Genomic DNA, 23111 nt, shown 5'->3' with positions numbered 1-23111 from the left:
TCTTATATTAAACGTCTTCTCTCAGTGTCATCTATGTTGCTTTCGAAGTTTTTAAATGTTAATAAGAACAATCCTGCATATTGTGAAAAGTAACACTCCCTTGGGGTACACCAAAAGCTACTTTTACATCTAAAGACTTTCTCTGTTGAGAATGACATTCTGTGTTCTGTTCACTATAAACTGTCCAGTGCAGTCATGCAATTGGTCTGAAATTCTGTATGCTCATTTTTATTCATTAGGGAGCAGTTCAGAACAGTGGTGAATGTCTTCCAGGAGTCAAAGAACACAGCATCTAGCTGGGTGCCTGTATACTTCTTTCTGGGTCTCATAGATGAAAAACAGGCAAGCTAGATTACACACAGTTGTTGTTTTTGGAACCCATGTTGATTTGTACAGAGTAGATTTTCAGGCACCAGAAATTGCATAATATGCAAACATAAATTCTACAACAGACCTACGTAAGAGATTTCCTATAAATCTGTGCATCACTTCAACAAACCTTGAAAATGGGAATGACCTGCATTTTCTTCCAACCATTAGGAACTTTTCGCCCTTTCAGAGACCTAAGGTGCATTGCTGCTAGAAGAAGGGCAAGTTCTTTAGCATATACTATGTACACTCATGTTGGTAACCTGTCAGGTACAGTAGTCTGTCGAATGATTTCTGTTGCTTTTCCACCCTGTGGTTACTTATTTCAGTATCTCTCATTTTCTCGTTTGTGTGATGATGGTTAAAGTGATCACTATAGCAAGCAGAAATCTGCAGGTAACGGTATTTGAAATCTGGTCCCTGTTTTGACCAGAATCTTCCTACACACTGATCAGGGACCTTGAAGATTGCATAGTAAATCTCTAAAACTGGTAGCCAAATAAAATAAGTTTGGAAATTAGATGGCTGAAAAATGTTTGATTTGACATCCTATTGTGAACAGTCAAGTCCTGCAGCAATCTCTGAAAAGATGGACATACAGAACATGAATAAATTGGTTAAACCAAGAAGAGTGCTTGTAGGTATCCAGGATTGACTTGTGTGCTAAGCTCCATGAAGACTATCCTTTGTAACATTTAATTTTCTTCGTATATTATGGAAAATGTACTGTGTGTCATTGTAATTATGTAATTTGTTGCAATGTTTTATGTTAAGTTTATCAGGAAAGCTTACTCACCCCTCCCCCTTAAAACAGCCCACTGGTTGCTTTGGTGAACTGTAGATTGTTTGGAACTGAAACGAGATGATGATGTGGCCCTCTACCACTGATATAAGTCATGGCAGTGAAGTGATGTTTATGTGCATCAGTTGCATGGAATCAGCATACTAAAATGGGCCAACATAGAGGTGCAGAAAGAAGCTATGGTATCTGGTCATGTCGAGAACCATACGATGAATGAAATTGCCCAATTTGTTGACGTACCAGCACAGACTTTCCAACAGCTCTACAAGGATTGGTATACCAGGCACAGCCATGTGATATGGCTTGTTAGTGGTAGTCATAAGAAGTCCTAAATGGAAGAAAAAAAATTCTGTGGGTGCAGTTCAGCTCTGCATTGCAAATTTTCCAAGAAAATTTTGGGATGAAATTATAACAAGTGTTTAATATTAATATGTAATTTAATTATAAATCTCTTTAATAGAGTAATTACTCAACATAGTATAATTGTTACAGAATAGATAAATCACAAGTCCTCACCAAGAGCCATGGACCTTGCCGTTGGTGGGGAGGCTTGCGTGCCTCAACGATACAGATAGCCGTAACGTAGGTGCAACCACAACGGAGGGGTATCTGTTGAGAGACCAGACAAACGTGTGGTTCCTGAAGAGGGGCAGCAGCCTTTTCAGTAGTTGCAGGGGCAACAGTCTGGCTGATTGACTGATCTGGCCCTGTAACACTAACCAAAACGGCCTTGCTGTTTTGGTACTGTGAACAGCTGAAAGCAAGGAGAAATTACAGCCGTAATTTTTCCCGAGGACATGCAGCTTTACTGTATGATTAAATGATGATGTTGTCCTCTTGGGTAAAATATTCCGGAGGTAAAATAGTCCCCCATTTGGATCTCCGGGCGGGGACTACTCAGGAGGACGTCGTTATCAGGAGAAAGAAAACTGGCGTTCTACGGATCGGAGTGTGGAATGTAAGATCCCTTAATCGGGCAGGCAGGTTAGAAAATTTAAAAAGGGAAATGGATAGGTTAAAGTTAGATATAGTGGGAAGTAGTGAAGTTCGGTGGCAGGATGAACAAGACTTTGGGTCAGGCGAATACAGGGTTATAAATACAAAATCAAATAGGGGTAATGCAGGAGTAGGTTTAATAATGAATAAAAAAAATAGGAGTGTGGGTAAGCTACTAAAAACAGCATAGTGAATGCATTATTGTGGTCAAGATAGATACGAAGCCCACACCTACTACAGTAGTACAAGTTTATATGCCAACTAGCTCTGCAGTTGAAGAAACGTATGATGAAATAAAAGAAATTATTCAGATAGTGAAGGGAGATGAAAATTTAATAGTCATGGGTGACTGGAATTCGGTAGTAGGAAAAGGGAGAGAAGGAAACGTAGTAGGTGAATATGGATTGGGGGTAAGAAATGAAAGAGGAAACCGCCTGGTAGAATTTTGCGCAGAGCATAACTTAGTCATAGCTAACACTTGGTTCAAGAATCATGAAAGAAGGTTGTACACATGGAAGAATCCTGGAGATACTAAAAGGTATCAGATAGATTATATAATGGTAAGACAGAGATTGAGGAAACAGGTTTTAAATTGTAAGACATTTCCAGGGGCAGATGTGGACTCTGACCACAATCTATTCGTTATGAACTGTAGATTAAAATTGAGGAAACTGCAAAAAGGTGGGAATTTAAGGAGATGGTACTTTGATAAACTGAAAGAACCAGAGGTTGTACAGAGTTTCAGGGAGAACGTAAGGGAACAATTGACAAGAATGGGGGAAAGAAATACAGTAGAAAAAGAATGGGTAGCTTTGAGGGATGAAGTAGTGAAGGCAGCAGAGATCAAGTAGGTAAAAACACGAGGGCTAACAGAAATCCTTGGGTGAAAGAAGAAATATTGAATTTAATTGATGAAAGGAGAAAATATAAGTAAATGAAGCAGGCAAAAAGGAATACAAACGTCTCAAAAGTGAGATCGACAGGAAGTGCAAATTGGCTAAGCAGGAATGGCTAGAGAACAAATGTAAGGATGTAGAGGCTTACCTCATGAGGGGTAAGATAGATACTGCCTACAGGAAAATTAGAGAGACCTTTGGAGAAAAGAGAACCACTTGCATGAATATTAAGAGCTCATATGGAAACCCAGTTCTAAGCAAAGAAAGCAAAGCAGAAAGGTGTAAGGAGTATATAGAGGGTCTATACAGGAGCGATGTTCTTGAGGACAATATTATAGAAATGGAAGAGAAGGTAGGTGAAGATGAAATGGGAGATACAATACTGCATGAAGAGTTTGACAGAGCACCGAAAGACCTAAGTCGAAACAAGGCCCCAGGAGTAGACAACATTCCATTAGAACTACTGACAGCCTTGGGAGAGCCAATCCTGACAAAACTCTACCATCTGGTGAGCAAAATGTATGAGAGAAACGAAATTCCCTCAGACTTCAAGAAGAATATAATAATTACAATGCCAAGGAAAGCAGGTGTTGACAGATGTGAAAATTACCGAACTATCAGTTTAATAAGTCACAGCTGCAAAATACTAACACAATTTCTTTACAGACGAATGGAAAAACTGGTAGAAGCCGACCTCGGGGAAGATCAGTTTGGATTCTGTAGAAATGTTGGAACACGTGAGGCAATACTGACCCTATGACTTATCTTAGCAGAAAGATTAAGGAAAGGCTAACCTACGTTTCTAGCATTTGTAGACTTAGAGAAAGCTTTTGACAATATTGACTGGCATACTCTCTTTCAAATTCTGAAGGTGGCAGGGATAAAATACAGGGAGCGAAAGGCTATTTCCAATTTGTACAGAAACCAGATGGCAGTTATAAGAGTCGAGGGGCATGAAAGGGAAGCAGTGGTTGGGAAGGGAGTGTGACAGGGTTGTAGCCTCTCCCCGATGCTATTCAATCTGTATATTGAGCAAGAAAGGAAACAAAAGAAAAGTTCGGAGTAGGTATAAAGTCCATGGAGAAGAAATAAAAACTTTGAGGTTCCCCGATGACATTGTAATTCTGTCAGAGACAGCAAAGGACTTGGAAGAGCAGCTGAATGGAATGGACAGTGTCTTGAAAGGAGGATATGAGATGAACATCGACAAAAGCAAAATGAGGATAATGGAATGTAGTCGAATTAAGTTGGGTGATGCTGAGGGAATTAGATTAGGAAATGAGACACTTAAAGTAGTAAACGAGTTTAGCTATTTGGGGAGCAAAATAATTGATGATGGTCGAAGTATAGAGGATATAAAATGTAGACTGGCAATGGCAAGGAAAGTGTTTCTGAAGAAGAGAAATTTGTTAACATCGAGTATTGTTTTAAGTGTCAAGAAGTCGTTTCTGAAAGTATTTGTATGGAAGAAGAGAAGAGAAGCTTTCAAAATGTGGTGCCACAGAAGAATGCTGAAGATTAGATGGGTAGATCACATAACTAATGAGGAGGATTGCAGGCTGTCAATGAAGGTATGAGCATAATGAATAAGTTTACAGATATGTGAGTGGCTCGAAGAATTCTTGAATAATAGAACTCAGTATGTTGTCCTCAACTGCAAGTGCTCATCAGACACAAGGGTAACATCAGGAGTGCCACGGAAGTGTGATAAGACCACTGTTGTTCTCTATATACATAAATGATTTGTTGGGCAGGGTGGGCACCAATCTGCAGTTGTTTGCTGATGATGCCATGGTGTATGGTAAGGTGTCGAAGTTTAGTGACTGTAGGAAGATACAAGACAATTTACACAAAATTTGCAGTTGGTGTAATGAATGGTGTCTAGCCCTAAATGTGGAAAAATTTAAGTTAATGCAGATGAGTGGGAAGATCATACTTGTAATATTCAGATACAGTATTACTAGTGTCCCGTTTGACACAGTCAACTCATTTAAATATCTGGATGTAAAGTTGCAAAGTGATATGAGATGGAACAAGCATATGAGAACTGTGGTAGGGCAGGCAATTTATTGGGAGAATTTTAGGAAAGAGCGGTTCACCTTTAAAGGAGTAAACTGTGCAACCTATTTTTGATTACTGCTCGAGTGTTTGGGATTCATACTAGGTCAAATTGAAGGAAGACATTGAAGCAATTCAGAGGTGGACTGCTAGATTTGTTACCAGTACATTCAAATAACATATAAGTATTACAGAGATGCTTTGTGAAGTCAAATGTGAATCCCTGGAGGAAAGGCAACATTCTTTTTGAGAAAATTTAGAGAACCGGCATTTGAAGCTGACTGCCATACGATTCTACTGCCGCCAACATACGTTGCACATAAGGACCATGAAGGTAAGATACGAGAAATGAGGGCCCATATGGAGGAATATAGACAATCGTTTTTGCCTTGCTCTGTTTACGAGTGGAACAGGAAAGGAAACAACTAGTAGTGGTACAGGGTACTATTGCAGAAACTTCAAGGAAGAACTAAATGGCACAACACAAAGCATACACACGATGTAGTTGCTATAACAAGACATGTATTTTATTTTATGACACCAACCAAAGACATAGATATAGTACACAACAGAGAGATTAATATAAACATTTCACTTCAACAGTTCCCCTTAATGTTTATCGTGCTAAAACTTAACACATTCCATTTAATCTTAAATATTTAAGCTGGGCATGTGGCAATGGTTTAGTGAGAATATCTGCAGTTTGCTGATTGCCTGGTACATGCTCAATTGCTAGCTGGCCTTCTTGAATCTTCTCACGGATGTAGTGCATTCGAACTTCAATATGCTTTGACCTCTTATGAAATTCAGGATTTTTGGCCAGTTTAATAGCACTTGCATTACCAACAAGAACAAAAGGAACACACTCCAGTGGTGAAATTCCTTCATAGAGGTTAGATAGCCATATTCCTTCTCTTGCCCCTTCACTGGCAGCCACATGCTCTGACTCTGTTGTTGACAGTGATATGCAACGTTGCTGCCTACTAGCTGCCTACTGCTCCTCCACAAAATCTTGCAACCACTCCACTAACTGAGTGTCAGGTTGCTGGATCGCTGGTACAGTCAGCATCAGTATATATCTCCAGTCTTCTGTTTGCATGACTAGCATCATATTTTATACCCAATGACACTGAACCTTTTATATACTTTAGGATTCCTTTTACCACAGACCAGTGATTTTCTCGAGGATTCTCTAAAAATTTTGACACATAGCTCACTGCAGTTGCTGTATGGGGCCTTGTACCAACAGCTAAATACATAAGACAGCCAACTGCTTCTCGATATGGACCATTAGTTTGTTTATCACTGGTTAACTCATTTGACTGCAGATACTGCTCAACTGGAGTTGACATAGAATTTGCCTCTGTCATATTAAACCGCCGAAGAATATCTTTAGCATAGCTTTCTTGATTAATCTCTATTGATCCATTATCATGACATACAATATTAATATTTAAGAAATATCCTACTGGCTCAACAGTAATTTTAAACTCCTCTTGAATTTCCTTTAGGAAAACTTCAATATCCTAAGTCGTACTTGCAGATATTAATCCATCATCAACATACAGAACTACCATCAACTTGTCATTGCAGTTTTCTTGATAGAACAAACATGCATCTGCCTTACTTTCCACAAGCCCAAGATTTATTAGAAAGTCCTCAAACCATTGGTTCCAGCTCCTCGGAGATTGTTTTAGTCCATATAACTTTTATGAAGTTTGCATACCTGATCAGTTTCATCATTAAATTCCTCTGGCTGCTCAATATATATCTCTTGTTTTAGAAGCCATTAAAAAAGTAGATTTTACATCGAATTGTGCCAACTGAAGTTGCTCACTAGCAGAAACAATCAAAATTGCTCTAATTGTATTGTATTTAGCAACAGGACTAAATGTTTCATCATAGTCAATACCTATTTGTTGACAAAATTCACGAAGCACTAGTCTTGCTTTACAGGGATCAATTTTACCATCAGCCTTACACTTAAATCTATAAACCCAATGGTTTGAATGGGCTCAAGTCTGGTGGCAGAAGTTCCAAAGCCCGCACAGCATTTTCTTTCAATGAAGTCATTTCTTCCTCCATTGCTCTTCTCCAGTGTTCATGGTCTACAGAATTAATAGCCTCTGTATAATGCTTTGGCTCATTTATTTCAGCCAGCATAATTTCAATAAGGCACTCTGGTTTCTTCAGTTGTTGCCTATTTCTCGATTCTCTTTCACTAGAACTTTCTTTTGTAGGTTCCTTAAACACACTTGAATCTTCATGATTCTTCATTGCGTGTTTCACTTGGGAGTAACACCATTGTCCTACCAGTTTTCCCAGGTTCAAAAACGACATCCTTACTCCAAATAATCCATTTTTCTGATTCAATCCACATTCGAAAGCCCTCAATGCCATTGGAATAACCAACAAAGATTCCTGGTTTTCCTTTTAGATCCCATTTCTTTTGCTTTTCCTTTGGAATATGAACAAAACATTTCACCCCAAAAATATGAAGTTTATTTAGCTGTATTGTCTTTGCACTGAATACCTCATAAGGTGTTTTGCTACCCACACAACTTGTACCAGTTCTGTTTAGCACATAAACAGCTGTGTGTACTCCTCCTGCCCACAAAAACTTAGGCAGGCGCTGAGCTAGCAACATGGTTCAAGCTAGTTCCACAACTGTCCTGTAAGTGCGCTCAGCACATCCATTCTGCCCTGCAGTATAAGGATTTGTGATGATGAGTTGTATGCCATTTTGCTCTGGAGTATAAGGATTTGAGATGACGAGTTGTATGCCATTTAATTTCGTCTAATCTTTAACTTCAGTATTATCAAAGTCCCATCCACTATCACATTGAAATGCTTTTGGTAGTTGACCACAAAAATTCTTCACAATGCTCACCATTTCTGCAATCTTCTTATATGCGTAATCTTGAAAAGTCACAAGTGAAGCAAAGAAAATATTCTGCTCCTCCCAGCGATTTACACTCCATAGGTCCACACAGATCAGCAGGAATCACTTCTCCCACACAGATCAGCAGGAATCACTTCTCCAGGTTGTGTGGCATGCTGCTCCGGTAAGTGAAAACTGCTGTGGTGCTGCTTCCCCTTAACACATGCCTCACAAAATTCTTTACCAAAGTCTTCAACTCCAACACCACGCTGCTTCAAGAATGAACATGATATTTCTTTTGATGATTCAAGCGGTCATGCCAAATTTGTAGAGTGTCCTTTGATGCAACATTTACCTCAGGATCACAAGGCTGAATTTGTTTTGTCACTCAAATCAACATCTTGAATAAGTTGCCACTACGTATGCCACACGTTCGTACGCCATTGTTTCAGAACTCACACTTGTCTTTTGATGAATAAAAGTCTAATCCCTTATCCATAGCAGATGATGATGCAGAAAAGAGATTTCTTCACCCTTCTGGGGTATACAAAACATTATTCACATGGCACAACTTCCATTTTCCATTGACAAAAGTTTCAAATTAAATAGTCCCTTTTCCTAGTGTGTTCATAGTCGAATCATTGCCCATGCATATCTGCAGTGTGTTGCAAACTTAGTAAATGATGCATACCCCTCAATTTTCTCGCTCCACAATCAGTAATCCACGAATCCTTGTCCAATTCTGCACTTATTACTTCACCAATGAAAGCCAGGTCAGGGAAATCACTTTTATTTTTGTGGTGTCACCGCCAGACACCACACTTGCTAGGTGGTAGCCTTTAAATCGACCGTGGTCCGTTAGTATACATTGGACCCGCGCGTGTCGCCACTATCAGTGATTGCAGACCGAGCGCCGCCACACGTCAGGTCTAGAGAGACTTCCTAGCACTCGCCCCTGTTGTACAGCCGACTTTGCTAGCGATGGTTCACTGACAAAATACGCTCTCATTTGCCGAGACTACAGTTAGCATAGCCTTCAGCTACGTTATTTGCTACGACCGAGCAAGGTGCCATATTCAGTTACCATTGATATTGTGAATCATGTACTGTCACAAGCGACGTGCATCATTAATGGATTAAAGTTAAGTATTCCACCAGCTACATCCGTTTTTCTCAATTGTAATTCCCTTGTCATGTTCCAGACCTCACGCCAGCCTGTGTGAGCTAAAACGCGTGCATTTCGGCCTCCTTTAGTAACAACGTGTTGGCTCTCCCGCCAACCACAATAATTTTGGTTGTGGACAGTTTTTCGTTTGTGTTTCACATTTTGACATGTTTTTTTAATATGGCCAAATCCACCATAACCAAAACATTTCAGCTTCTTTTTGTTTGTAAACTTTTCATATTTGTTTGACAAAGTAACATTCATCATAGTGGTGCCGTCTGCATTTTTAATGCTTTGGTAGTGAAAAGTGCAACTACCTCTTCTCGTTTCTCCCTCCGACAAGCACAACTGTCATCAGAAGTTAACACATCCATTAATTTTTTTTTCTTTTTTTTTTTGCAGATCTTGCCCACCATGACTGTCGCAGACCTTCGTAACTGTCAGGCAGTGTGTCAAGTAGTCGCACCATTAGCAATTATTCATCAGGTTTCACATTGAGTGCTGCATTTGAAGAACCATATTTTCAAAACAAGCAAGATGTGTCACCATGTCATTGGCTGAACTCATGTAAAAATTAAAGAATTCTGATTGAACAGAATGTGCAGCTTGGTTTGTTTCTGTTCAAACACGGCATGAAGCTTGCCCCACATATCTTGAGCACTCTCACATGCAAATAACAACACCATGACTTTTGCTTCTACAGTTCTAACAATGATCTGACTCGCTGCATGATCAGCTTTTTCCCATGTTTTTTGCGCAGAATTAAACACATCTATTTATGCCGATGTTGCATCCTCTGGCAAAGCCACCAGTTTTTCTACGTCGCCAATACACGCTTCGTATGCACTGTCTGACACACATAATAAATTTCTTACTGCAAACTGTCAAATAGTCCAATTTTCAGCCCCACACAGCTTTTCTATACCATGAAAATCCTTTGCAGTCCCATAAAACAATTCAGATTTATAACCTCAAAACAGGGTGTATACGACCCGGGAGATCCGGGAAAAACCCAGGAATTTTTTCATCCAGGAGAAAACCAGGAAAAACCCGGGATTTTTGTAGAATTCTGGGAACTTTTCATTTGTATAGTTTTCAGTTAAATTTTTGTAATTTTGACTGGTAAGAACTGATACTCTAACAAAGTATATTACTGTAGCCCACTATTGCAGAATCATAGTGCAGCATGAAAACATGAATGAGGAAAAAAAAAAACGAAAATAAAACTTGAATTGCAAACAAAATGCCCCATATAAAATAACACAGTGCATGTACAAGCGTCTGCCATCAGCAAAATGTGTCAAAGGCTTTAGGAAGACTATGCAATGCTTCATAGCAACAAATTGCCTCCAATGACCGTGACGTCACAACTGTTTACAGTAGATTCATTTAAGCGGTTACGAGGGGGCTCATGCCCACAAGCAGTTGAGTCACATATGACTAATACCTTCTCCCACTTCTGGCTACAGAAATGTGGCTGTTGGCTGTGAAAGCAGCAGTAGCTTCAACCAGCCACGTGGGGTACCAGGAAAAATTTTACTGGCGCGCCCAAGCTGCCAGATTCACGCATGCACAGCAGGCCCGGATTTTGTGTGGAAGGGGGGGGGGGGGGGGTTGAGGAAAAAAAGACCTTGTTTCACAAAGCACCTAGCATCCAGCGCACGTCAGTCTATCAATTATTCACATTGAAACACACCCCTGATAGTTTTTTGGACATTTTTGAACACATTCTAAGTTGATTTCTGAATGAATTATGAGTTGATTTTTGGATGCATGCATATTGTACATGATGTCCCTGCCAAGGGAATCCTCGTCGCATCTAGAAATGAACTTTCCTGCAGTCAGAATGGGACGGGGCTATACGAACTGAGCAGAATAAAGCCGAACCAGTGAATGCCAACTGCTGCTTGTTTATTTCACTTTTTAAATTTATTTATTTAACCTGATCAGATGAGGGTCATCAGGCCCTCTCTTACATCGGACCAGTGTACTACAAATGCAACATTTCACACATCAGAGTTACATCATGACAACAGTTTAAATAAGAAAATTAGATTACTCTAGTGACAATATGAACAAAAAGTAGTGACTAAGACCTAATAAAGTAAATGCTGGCAGTATTTTTACAACAGGTGCTATACATACAAATTATGATAAAAGCAATAAAAATAACAGTACAAAAATCAAATAATAATGATAAACATGAGAAAAATTGGCAATAGTAATGAAGATTTGTGCAGATGTACATTAATATCTTGGTATGTAAAGTAGATGTTTACTAGTATAGCGAGTTTTTGGGGAAGGGAGATTTAAGGAGGGGGAAAGAGGGAAGTAATGAGGTGAAGTGATTCATGTACAGAGGAAGGCATTACTGTTACTTAAGTAGATACATCATTAACTGTTTTTTTGAAGCCAGACATGTTTTTAAGTTCTCTAACATAACGAGGGAGGTTATTCCAGAGTCGTTTTCCCGCTACTATAAAGGACTTGGTGAAGGTGACTGAGCGATGCAGTGGAACAGAGAGCATTTTATTATGATGGGAATGTGTGTTTCTGTCATGTTGTTCTGACATAAGCGTTAAGGACGAGGAGAGATATGAGGGACAGTGTACATTTATAAGGCAGTAGATGAGAGAGAGTGTATGTCAATCTCTGCGTTTGTCTGCACGCAGCCAGGACAATTTTGCATATGCTGGTGAAATGTGATCAAAAAGTCGAACATCACTGATATATCGGATGCAGGCATTCATCACCAGTTCCAGACGTTGCAAATTTTCCTGAGAGAGGCCTCGTAGGATAATATCGCGGTAGTCAGTGCTTGGGAGTATAAGCGTTTGTACTAATTTCTTTTTCAGATCGAAAGGGAAGAGTTTTTTTGTAGGACATGAAGGGATACTGATGCCTTTTTGCACACTGCAGTTATGTGCTCTGTCCAATTTAGATTTTCATCTATTATTACTCCCAAACTCTTTGCTGAGGGAGAGAAGTTAATATTTGTTCCATTTAGGTAGGATAAGAGATGGTATGGATTCCCGATGTTTTGGGCTAATGAGCTTAGAGTGACCAACAAGTACAGCTTGGGTTTTGGATGGATTTAGTTTTAGTCTTACGTCCTGTGCCCATTTTGATAGTGCATCAAGGTCAATATTGAAATTTTCAATAGCTTTCTTAAGATTGCTTGGTTTCGCACTTAGATACAACTGAAGGTCATCAGCATACATATGATATTTGCAATAGGTCAGAACCGATGACAATCATTGACATACAGAAAGAAGGGTATAGAACCTAATACTGAGCCTTGGGAAATGCCTGACACTACCTGCTGCCATTGTGTTTTATATTCCCGGACAAGACGTGTTGCTGACGAGACGTCATGTATGAGCGAAACCATTGCATTGCACTTGCTGAGAAATTTTGACTGCTAAGTTTGGCTAGTAAGATGTGGTCGATTCGGTTTGCAAATGTTCAGCATTGTTATAATTACTAGCGAAATCTATAGATTCAGACTACCAGAGTGGAAATAAATGACTAACAGGTAAGAAAGATTACGTATTATCTTCTCGGTGTATCCAAGAAAGTGAAATACAGACAGAAAATTTTTGGCCAGATCGCTACACTAGACAGGGCCAGTTGTAGTCCCCGGCTAGCAGCCGCATAAGTTCCATTCTGGGAGTAGCGCGGAAAACGCATTGTACGAACACGTAATAACGTCTAAACGGAGAATAATTGCTGGATAACTAAACTGGCGATTGTGGCTGGGTTAGTAAAGTTAACCGGAGACTGAGTTTTGACAGTGGTAGGAATAGTTACAGAATTATTGATGACAAGATTGTTTGTTAGAACGAGGAAGGAGATGAAATGGGGGCATCACACAAATTATGGAAGAATATGACGATTCCAAATTTATAAAAAAATTTTGTTCTACTACTTTTCGATCTTGTGCATGAGAAACTGGAGCGTATGAATGAAATGTGAAACTATTTCCTAACATAAATGTTTTGTATTGTAGTGGGCCAAAATAGGTATTTTGTATTTGTACTTCGTGAATTATATTGTCGTACTATAAAAATGATCGTTATTGCCAAAACAGTCTCGCTTATTTGGTGTGTGTTACAATTGCTGCAATATTGGAAAGGCCTGTTTTGTTTTATCTAGCACACAGTGACAAAATAGACATAATCAGATTGAGAAACCACACTAGTCTTGGGTACTATTTGTTTTAACAGCTTTTTCAGTATTAGACGATGACATTTCGATTTTTCATGTGGCAAAATGGTTGACGAACTTTGATGAGGTAATAATTCTTTTGCAGAAAGGAAAGCACACCATGTAAAGCTGCAGCAAGATTAGAGAGAAAAATTGCCAGGACCTAAGGATTGAAGAAATGTGTACTGTCTTGCCAGTCTCTTGTCTTTACTGGTTTTGGGTACCCTATATTTAATTTTATGTCACACAAAAGAGCAAGTTATTAACTAATAGGCAACAAAGTGTCCAGATTTTCTGAAGAGTTCTTGTTCTCCCTGTTACAAATAATCTTAAACTATTAACTTTTCCTGTTGGAGGAATTTGAATTTATACTTTTGTAATATGAAAATATGCAGCGTACATGTTGCTGCATATCAATGATCTTTCGAAAATGTGTTTCCCATCCCCCCCCCCCCCTCCCACCCCCTCAGTTTTGTTTTCTAAAGTGCCGAGAAATTCTATGTTGCTGTATTAAACCATATTCATTCAAAGGACTGATAGGTTTTACAGTTCCGACGGAAAGTATACTGTCACTTAATATGGAAAAACTGTGTTTTCACCCAGGAGAAAATGTATTTTTTACCAGGAGATTCGGGAAAAATCCGGGATTTTTTTTTCCTTGTCTCCGTACACACCCTGCAAAAATTCCACAAGAGAAACGTGCAGCAATTGTTCACATATATACAATATGAACCTATTAACAATACGAACCATGCATAGCACACAACACACGCTAACGCATTTCTGGCATCATGAAATGTAAAATTTCAATACCCAATTCCTTTCTTGTATCATGTACTGGGCCCGTAACCTATTGCAGAAACTTCAAGAAAGAACTAAAGTGCACAACATAAAGCATACATACGACATAGTTGCTATAAGAAGAGACATGTATTTTATTTTATTACACCAACCAAAGGCGCAGTGGCTAGCACACTGGACTCGCATTCGGGAGGACGACTGTCCAATACCACGTCCGGCCATCCTGATTTAGGTTTTCCGTGATTTCCCTAAATTGCTCCAGGCAAATGCCCGGATGGTTCCTTTGAAAGGGCACCGCCGACTTCCTTCCCCATTCTTCCCTAATCCAATGAGACCCATGACCTCGCTGTCTGGTCTCCTCCCCCAAACAACCCATCCCAACCAACCAAAGGCACAAATATAGTACACAGTAGATAGATTAATATAAACATTTCACTTCAACGGGTACCTTTCAACACACACCATATGGTGGCTTGCAAATTATCTATGTAGATGTGCATGTAGATGTAGGCATCTGTGGAACTTTATCCAAGAGGGGACAAGATTCGAAAGTGGCCACTTTTGATATAACTGATTCGGTGAGTTTGAGAATGTGTTGTGCCTTAAGAACTTAATTTGAGTGGAAGTACAAAAAGCTTATGTATCTCAAATATTTGACAGCATCCACTTATTTGTTTTTGAAGATCAAATTACTTTCATACCCAGAAGGTTAGCATATTTCAATTAGTGTATGTGAATTACATTTTTAATAATGTTATTAAATCTGAGTTATGAAATAAATATAAAAATGTTTGTAAATTATGTTTTTATTCATTCATCAGTAATGTTAAGCTGATACTGAAAATTGAATATTTGACACAGAAAATTCCTATTCCAGTCCTGTCACAGATATATTTTACCGCATAAGGGGTAGGGCCACCTGTGAAAGCAGCCATGTCATTTACAAGCTCTGCCGCAATTACTGCACAGTTTTGTATGTTGATATGACTACCAACCAGCTGTCTACAAGGATGAATGGCCACTGCGAAACTGTGGCTGAGAGCAAATCCTTGGCACAACATGCAGCTGAACATAATGCACTTGATTTCAATGGCTTCTTACTAACTGAGCCATCTGGATCCTTCCCTCCACCACCAGCTTTTCTGAACTGTGCAGATGGAAGTTATCCTTACAACATATTCTCCACTCCTGTAATCCCGACCCCAACCGATGGTATCATAATGTCCCCACACCCTCCTCTCAACAGTTTCCATATTCTCTGTCCTGTCATCTCCTCCCCAATCTCATCTTCCACCCTGCTTATTTGCAAACCCTCTGCCAATAAATCCGCCCATCTTTGCCCACCCCTCTCCCTTTTTGCTAACCTCCTGATGCAGTGCCTATTGGCAGTCTAGTCCCTGCACACTCCACCAGACAGCATTCGTCTCTCTCCCCGCCCAATACACTATTATCCCTTTCCCTTCCCCACACCCTCATAATTTCTGCTTGCATCCCACATGACGTTGCATTCTGGCCCAAGATGCTGAAGGTGTGCTTGCTTGTGTATGTGTATGATAATGGTTTGTTTCTTTCTTTTACTGTCTTTTAATTGTGCCTGTCTGCAACCTTACGTGCCTTCTTTACAGTAAAGTTCGAAATTAATTAATAAAATGACAGCATGAGAATAGTCAGCTCTATGGAATTGAATACCAGGACTTATTATAAAACATTTACGAGACCCAAAATCTCTTGCTTTGAGAAGGCAAATGACCAACTGTCACTAACAACCAAGAAAACTGCAGAGAACCTTACAAATATTTTAAAAAGAACTAAACTGCCTAGAGCCCAAAGAAAATTTTTTGGTAGAAATTCCCCTAAAAACAAATGTAGATTCACAAGAACCAAATGAAGATGAAATTGTTAGGGACATTAAAAGGCTAAAAAATAACAAAGTATTTGTGAAGATCGAGTTGTTGCAGAACTTTTTAAATCAGCTGGCCCAAAATTCTTGAAGGAAATTATGTTGATCATGAAAAACATTAGGTGAACTGAGAAAAGTCTAGATGGCAGGAAAACTGCATTGATATATCCACTTCATAAGAAGGGAGACTGAATTAATGTTATTAATTATTCACTTTATAGCAGTGGTGCTGAGTCGCAGATAGGCTCAACAAAAAGACTGTTACAAAATAAGCTTCCAGCCAACAATATCATCGTCCATCCCTACACAACCCCTGTTCCTAACAACTTGCCTCATAGCTCATATCACTGTAATAGACCTAGATGCAAGACCTGTCCCATACATCCTCCCAGCATCACCTATTCCAGTCCGGTCACAAACATCACCTACCCCATCAAAGGCAGGGCTACCTGTGAAACCACTCATGTGGTCTACAAGCTAAGCTACAATGACTGTGCTGCATTCTACATGGGCATGACAGGCAAAAAGCTCTCTGTTCACATGAATGGCCACTGACAAACTGTGGCCAAGAAACAACTGGGCCAGCCTGTTGCTGAGCATGCTGCCCAACATGACATTCTTCATTTCAGTGACTGCTTCACAGCCTGTGCCATATGTACCCTTCCCAGCAACACCAATGTTCTCAGTTGTGCAGGTAGGAACTCTCCCTGCAATATATCCTTCATTACTATAACCCTCCTGGCCTCAAACTTCGTTTCTACCCCTTTCCCTGTTCCCATTCCAGCACTACGCAACCCTCTATTCCACTAACACACCGAGTCTTTTTATTTCTCTCCTTTTCTGCTGTCCCCCTCCTCTCCCCCACCCACCGTCTAGCCTTCCGACACCACCTAGCTGCCATACCCTCCCTCCACCTCATCCTTGCATGCTCCCCACCAGCACTTTACTGTCCCCCAGCCCTACCTTGCTATCCCTCCCCCTCCCTACCTCACCTTCCTCCTTACCCCCATCCAGCTGCCCTCTCCCATTGTGCACTTTTGTTGCTACTGCTCGTAGTCTGGTTTCAGCTGCCAGAGACCATGTGTGTGTGTGTGTGTGTGTGTGTGTGTGTGTGTGTGTGTGTCCGTGTAAGCTTATTTTGTGACAGTCGTTTTGTTTTTTGTTACTAATTATTGACAGTTTTCCCTTCTCCATGTCCTTACAAAACTGTGTCTCAAGCACAATGGCAAACTGAATGCAAAATTGGCAATTAATGAGTTAATTTCAAGTCAAATAGGTCTTCTACAGACAGGCTGTGTGTTTGGCCACATTGTCTTAAAAACATGAGAAGACCTGTCTCAAAAAAGGGGACCTATGCCTGTTCTTCGTTGCTAAGAATCAGCTAGCAACCAGTATTCTCAGCATATTCTTAGATGGAAACGTTCATACTGGTCCTACTGTGATTGCAGAACACTTTGAGACCCATATTATTCATCATATGCAGCTGATAACTATCCCCACACTTTCAATCTGCAGTAAAGGGCACTGGAAGGTAACACCCCTTTTCCTCACCAGACAACAATGGGAACCAAATAAACCTAATTTCAGTGAATGTGAACTACTCAGCCACTCTAGTCCTTGCCCACAACACAATATCAGGACTCAATAGAACCCACAATCAAATGCTGCAACATTTATCTGTCTGTTAATCACAGTCTCTAATCATATCTGGTATGAAACAAGTCCCAGTCGCAAAACTGGGTGGAGGACAATGTGTGATGGACATCTATAGACCCATCAGCAACACAAGTTTTCTGTGTAACTTCCTTGAAGAATGGTGACACTGTGGTTGTGTTGGTCTCTTGACACAAAAGGTCTTTTGTGGAACTATCAGTGCGGAATCTGAAAAGGCCATAACTATACTGACCACTTAATTCATCTGGAGTCTGATATTTGAATGGCTTTTGTCCATCACCAACACCTGTCTTCTATGACTTCAGAAATTCTATGTCACTTCATGGCATTATTGCATTGTGTGTGAGAGGTGTCAGAGGTACCCTCCTGATTTTTATGTAGAATTCTTTATCACACCCGTTGTTTTGCTTCTTTTTGGTACATCATATATAGAGTGCCCTCCAAAACAGAAGCACAGAGTTCCACTGAAGTTAATGCTCTTTTATTTATTTATTTTTACATTGACCTGTTCATCAACATTAAAATAAAGTGCCAGTTGAAACTCAACACTCGCTGCAGCCTCAGACCCAGCCCTTGGTCACTCATTTTACATCTCTACAAAGTCTTCATCCTATTTCACCTGGTGTATGGAAGTCTAGCTTATGGATCAACATTACATTTACTGGACACAGAGAACCATTCCAGGACCTGACTTGAAATTGGCACCTTTCTCATGATCCCTGTTGTTGGTAGATGTTGACACTCCTCCTTTACAGGACACTATTGAATCATGCAATAGATGTTCACAACTATCCTTACCATCTGAACTTATCTTCCTTCATTTGAATCACAGTATCCTCCTTTCTAGTGGGAGATTGTTGCCCCAAAGGTGACTGAGGACAGGTGTCCCAGTAACAGTTTGCCTAGAGCCTCTTCACTATGACCTCCTCCTTCCCCTGTTGAACAATCTTTCCATACGATGGTTTTCACAACCGCTAAATGGGTGCATAGAAACTTTCATTGAATACATAGGAGAGCTCTTACATATAACCCTAAGCAAGAACTGTGCACTTTTACTACTACGTGACCTAAACATAAACACATTGCAAGACACCAATGACAATCTCCTAAACACAATGAAAACATATGGCTTATACAATGCAATAGCTACTCTGACACTTATAATTGCCAATTCCTGTACTCAAATAGATCACATCTTCACAAATTTAAGGAACTTTCAGTACAAAAGTGAAGTTATAGAAACAGCCCTGTCAGACCATGATGCAATAAAAATGTCTAAATCATATCATCACAAATGAAAACGCACAAAAAATAAGGGAAAAAAAGAAGCTTAAATGAACAAAATTTAACTGCCCTTAGGATAAAACTTGAAAAAGAAGGATGGGAAATACTGGAAAAAGACTGTCCATCACTGGATCATAAAGTGACTCGTTTTATTGACACACTTTCCTACCATCTCAATATTACATGCCCTATAATAAAAACTAAAGCCAAAACCACAAATAAAAACAAAAATGGATAACAAAAGGCATTTTGGTCTCTAGGAACAAGATAAAAATGATGCAGAGAATATATAAAACTAGCATTGATGAAAACTTTAAAAAGTACCACAGAAAATACAAAAGAATGTATGCTAAAGTACTGCAAGCAGCCAAACGACTAGAAGCAAAAAAGTATACAAATAGCACTGATAATAAAACCAAGGCTTGTTAGTCTCTTATAAATACAAATCGCAAAGCCTCCAACTCACGGAACACAGCAAAATACAGTTCATGATCAGCAAAAAAAAACTATAACTGAACAGAGTAAACTCATAAATCTCTTCAGTGACTATTTTGCCACAGTAGGCCAAAAACTAAAAGAAAAAAAACAAATAATAAAAAACACCAGGAAAACATTTATTAATGCCAGGGAAAAACAATGGCACTTTTCCCAGAAGCAGAAGAAGAAACACTAAAGATAATAAAAAACCTAAAACAAACAAAGTCATGTGGAATTGATGGACTATTAAGTATAGAAATTAAACACTGTGTGCAGGAACTCAAGAAACCTCTTACACAACTAATCAATTCATCATTTTTGGAGGAAACTTTTCCAAAGTGCTTAAAGACAGCACTGATAAAAGTAATACATAAAAAGGGGAATGAATACAATCCAGAAAATTATAGACCTATAGCTCAACAAGAATCAGTTTGGCTTCTAGAAAAATAAATGCACCCTAGATGCAGTTATAGATCTCATCAAAAATGTCATGACAAACTTGAATTCTAAAAATAAATGTGTAGGAGTATTTATGAATCTAACAAAGGCATTTGACTGTGTATACCACAAAACTTTAGTAGAAATATTAGGAGTATATGGCATAAGAGGAAATGCAGGAGACTGGATTCTCTCATACCTGACAAACAGGAGCCAATATACTGAAATTACAAAAACTACTGGTGAAAAAATAAGATCTAAAGCAAGAATTTTACACTTCCCTGTGTCATGAGGCGCCATTCTTGGCCCAATACTCTTCATTCTATACACAAATCACATCCCAAATATGATTAGGTATGGTAGTATAGTTACCTATGCAGATGACACAACTCTTCTGTACACAGATAAAGACACAGAAAAGCTGGAAATAAAAGCCAATGTACAAGTAAATAATGCCATCCAAAGATTTACTGAATTAAACCTGCACAACAATATTACTAAAACACTTTGTGTAAACTTCAGACTTCGAAACTTTCACAGTGAAGTTATCAATGTATGCATAGATGAGTGCATAGCAGAGAGCACCAAATATACAAAATTCCTTGGGATAATTATCGATGAAAATGTAAACTGGGATAAGGGTGTAGAATATATAAGGGGGAAACTTAGCGCTAACCCATATGTGCTGCACAAACTCAGCTACCTAAAAGATACAGGCATTATGAAAACAATATACTATGCATTAATTCATATGACATTAAGTTACGGCATAATTTTGTGGTGAGGTACCTCAAAAACAAACGTTAGTAAAGTATTTAAATTACAAAAAAGATCCATAAGAATGATAGCCAACCTTAATTGGAAAGATTCATGTAAGGCAGCATTTAAAGCTCTCAAAATACTAACATTACCCAGTATATACATATATGAACTCCTCTGTTCAACAGAATTCAAACATTCTGCCAATACTAGAGATAACACGCAACAAAACCATGACACAAGGAAACAGAACCTCTTCCATGAGCCTACACACAACACAAAAAAAAGCCATCATATGCTGGATCAAAAGCCCTCGAAAATCTCCCTTCATTCTTGAGAGAAATAAACAATAAAAATATTTTCAAAAAATGTCTCAAAAATTTTCTAATAGAAAAGTGTTATTACAGTGTTAATGAATTTATGTGCACTACAGTTCAAAGCAAGTGCAATACCATTATTGTATCAAAAGAAAAATTGTACAAAATCTAATTTAATATGAAATAGCCTTAGAATAATTTTGTAATAAATTATATTTTTGTTAAACAGTAGACAGTAAAAACAATGTACCTGTCGGTGCATGAAATGTAAATATATCTTGATCCATACAATGTACATTGTCAAAGGATAAATAAAAAGTCAAAGTCAAAGTCAAGAATACTGGGGAAAGAGGAAGATTTGGCTGGTAAGAATGATGTGCAAGGGTAGCAAGTGCAAACTGCGAGTATGGTAATCCTTATTGTTGCTTTAGTAGGAATGTCATTAACTGCCTTCTGAAGCTGGAGATATTACTTAGTTCTCTAATAAAATGTGGGAGGTTATTCCAGAGTTCTATTCCTGCTACTGGGAAGGACTTCAAGCAAATGTCTGAACAATGGATTTTGCTCTGATTGAAGCATGTGTTCCTGCCATGTGTTCAGATAAGAGCATTAAGGTTGAGGAGGGATATGTGGGACAGTGTTCACTGTCATATTTGCAGTAGGACAACACTGGTGACACATCATTTATGTACAATGACAAGAACGTAGAACCTAATACCGTTGCCTGATACTTCCTAATACCATTAGCTGATACTAACTGCCTCCATTGTGGCTTCATGTTGCTAGACGTGACATGTTGTTGACATGACATTAGAAACCATTGCACTGCACTTGACAAGAAATTTAAGCAGCTAAGTTTGGCAAGTAAAATGTTGAAGTTGACAGTGTCAAAGTCTTTGCTGAAATCTAAGAAGAACACGACAGTTGCTTCTTGTGGACCCATGACAAACTTCAGGTTATCTGTTACCTTTATTAAGGCAGATGTGTGCTGCAATGTTTACAGAAATGTGATTGGTATTCGTCTAGTAGATTTTGTAGTTAGGTAGTTTGTTAGCCGGTCATGACTAAGGCCTTGGACAGTGCAGGAAGAGTGTAAACAGGTCAGGCCTTAGGGAAAGCACTTTGATTAAAGAGTGTTTGAAGATGTCTGTTACAGTGGGCATTAGTGGGTCAATAATAAGTTCATCTTTTGGACTGTGACGCCCTGTAGATGTTGATCTGTTACACATGAAGGCTTTTTTGATAGTGTTGCAACTAACATGCTTTAGACATAATTTTTCATGGCTACAGTCATTTAATCCTCTGAAGTAATCAATGAATCTTTGTTTTGTTTGTGGTTCAATTGTAGTTGTAGTAATGTGAAGTACCAGTTCAGTTATTCAGCTGGGACAATCTGATCAGCGGCACCTTTTATTTTTCCTATACCAAGACCAAACATGTTTTGCCATAGAACAGCTGGGCTATTTCTGTTGTCAGTTAATATATGGACATTCCTGAATTTTTCATTTTTCACAGCTTGACTGACTGTTGTTCAGCATGTAAACAAATGATTTTCAGACATGTGGCGCAGTTTGTATGCCCAATGTGCGTTGTCTGAGATTCATGAGCTGTTTTTGTTCTTCAGTTAGCCAAGGAGCAGGTTTCCTTCTTACTTTTCCACTCTTACGGGAACATATTTGTCATATAATTGAGTAAGTTAGAAAATCCATGATATTTTTTGGTTATGGTCAAGAAGGGAATAGAAGACAGTCCCAAACTATTTCTTCCACCTCAGTTGCAAGTTCAGATGAATTAATGCATTTGATGCTTTGTTATGAAGTCAGTTCTAGTGTCTTTCTGGGACATTCTTGAGAGAACATAATGAACATAGTGTCATGGATGGACATGTCAGCTGCAGATATTTGAGAGATACAAATTACTTTGTTCAAGAATTTTGTCACAAATATATCTATTAGAGTGTGGCCATTGTTCATATGATGAGCAGGAGCAAGCTGAAGTAGTGACACATTTAAAGAAGAAAGTACCACTTAAATTTCACACTGGTAGCACTACTGTGTAGAAAATTTATGTCAATGCAACCACCTATAA

This window comes from Schistocerca gregaria, chromosome 5 (assembly GCF_023897955.1).
Source record: "Schistocerca gregaria isolate iqSchGreg1 chromosome 5, iqSchGreg1.2, whole genome shotgun sequence".
NCBI classification, from domain to species: domain Eukaryota; kingdom Metazoa; phylum Arthropoda; class Insecta; order Orthoptera; family Acrididae; genus Schistocerca; species Schistocerca gregaria.
The sequence above is the reverse complement of the archived record's forward strand: the minus strand, read 5'-3'. Positions refer to the sequence as shown.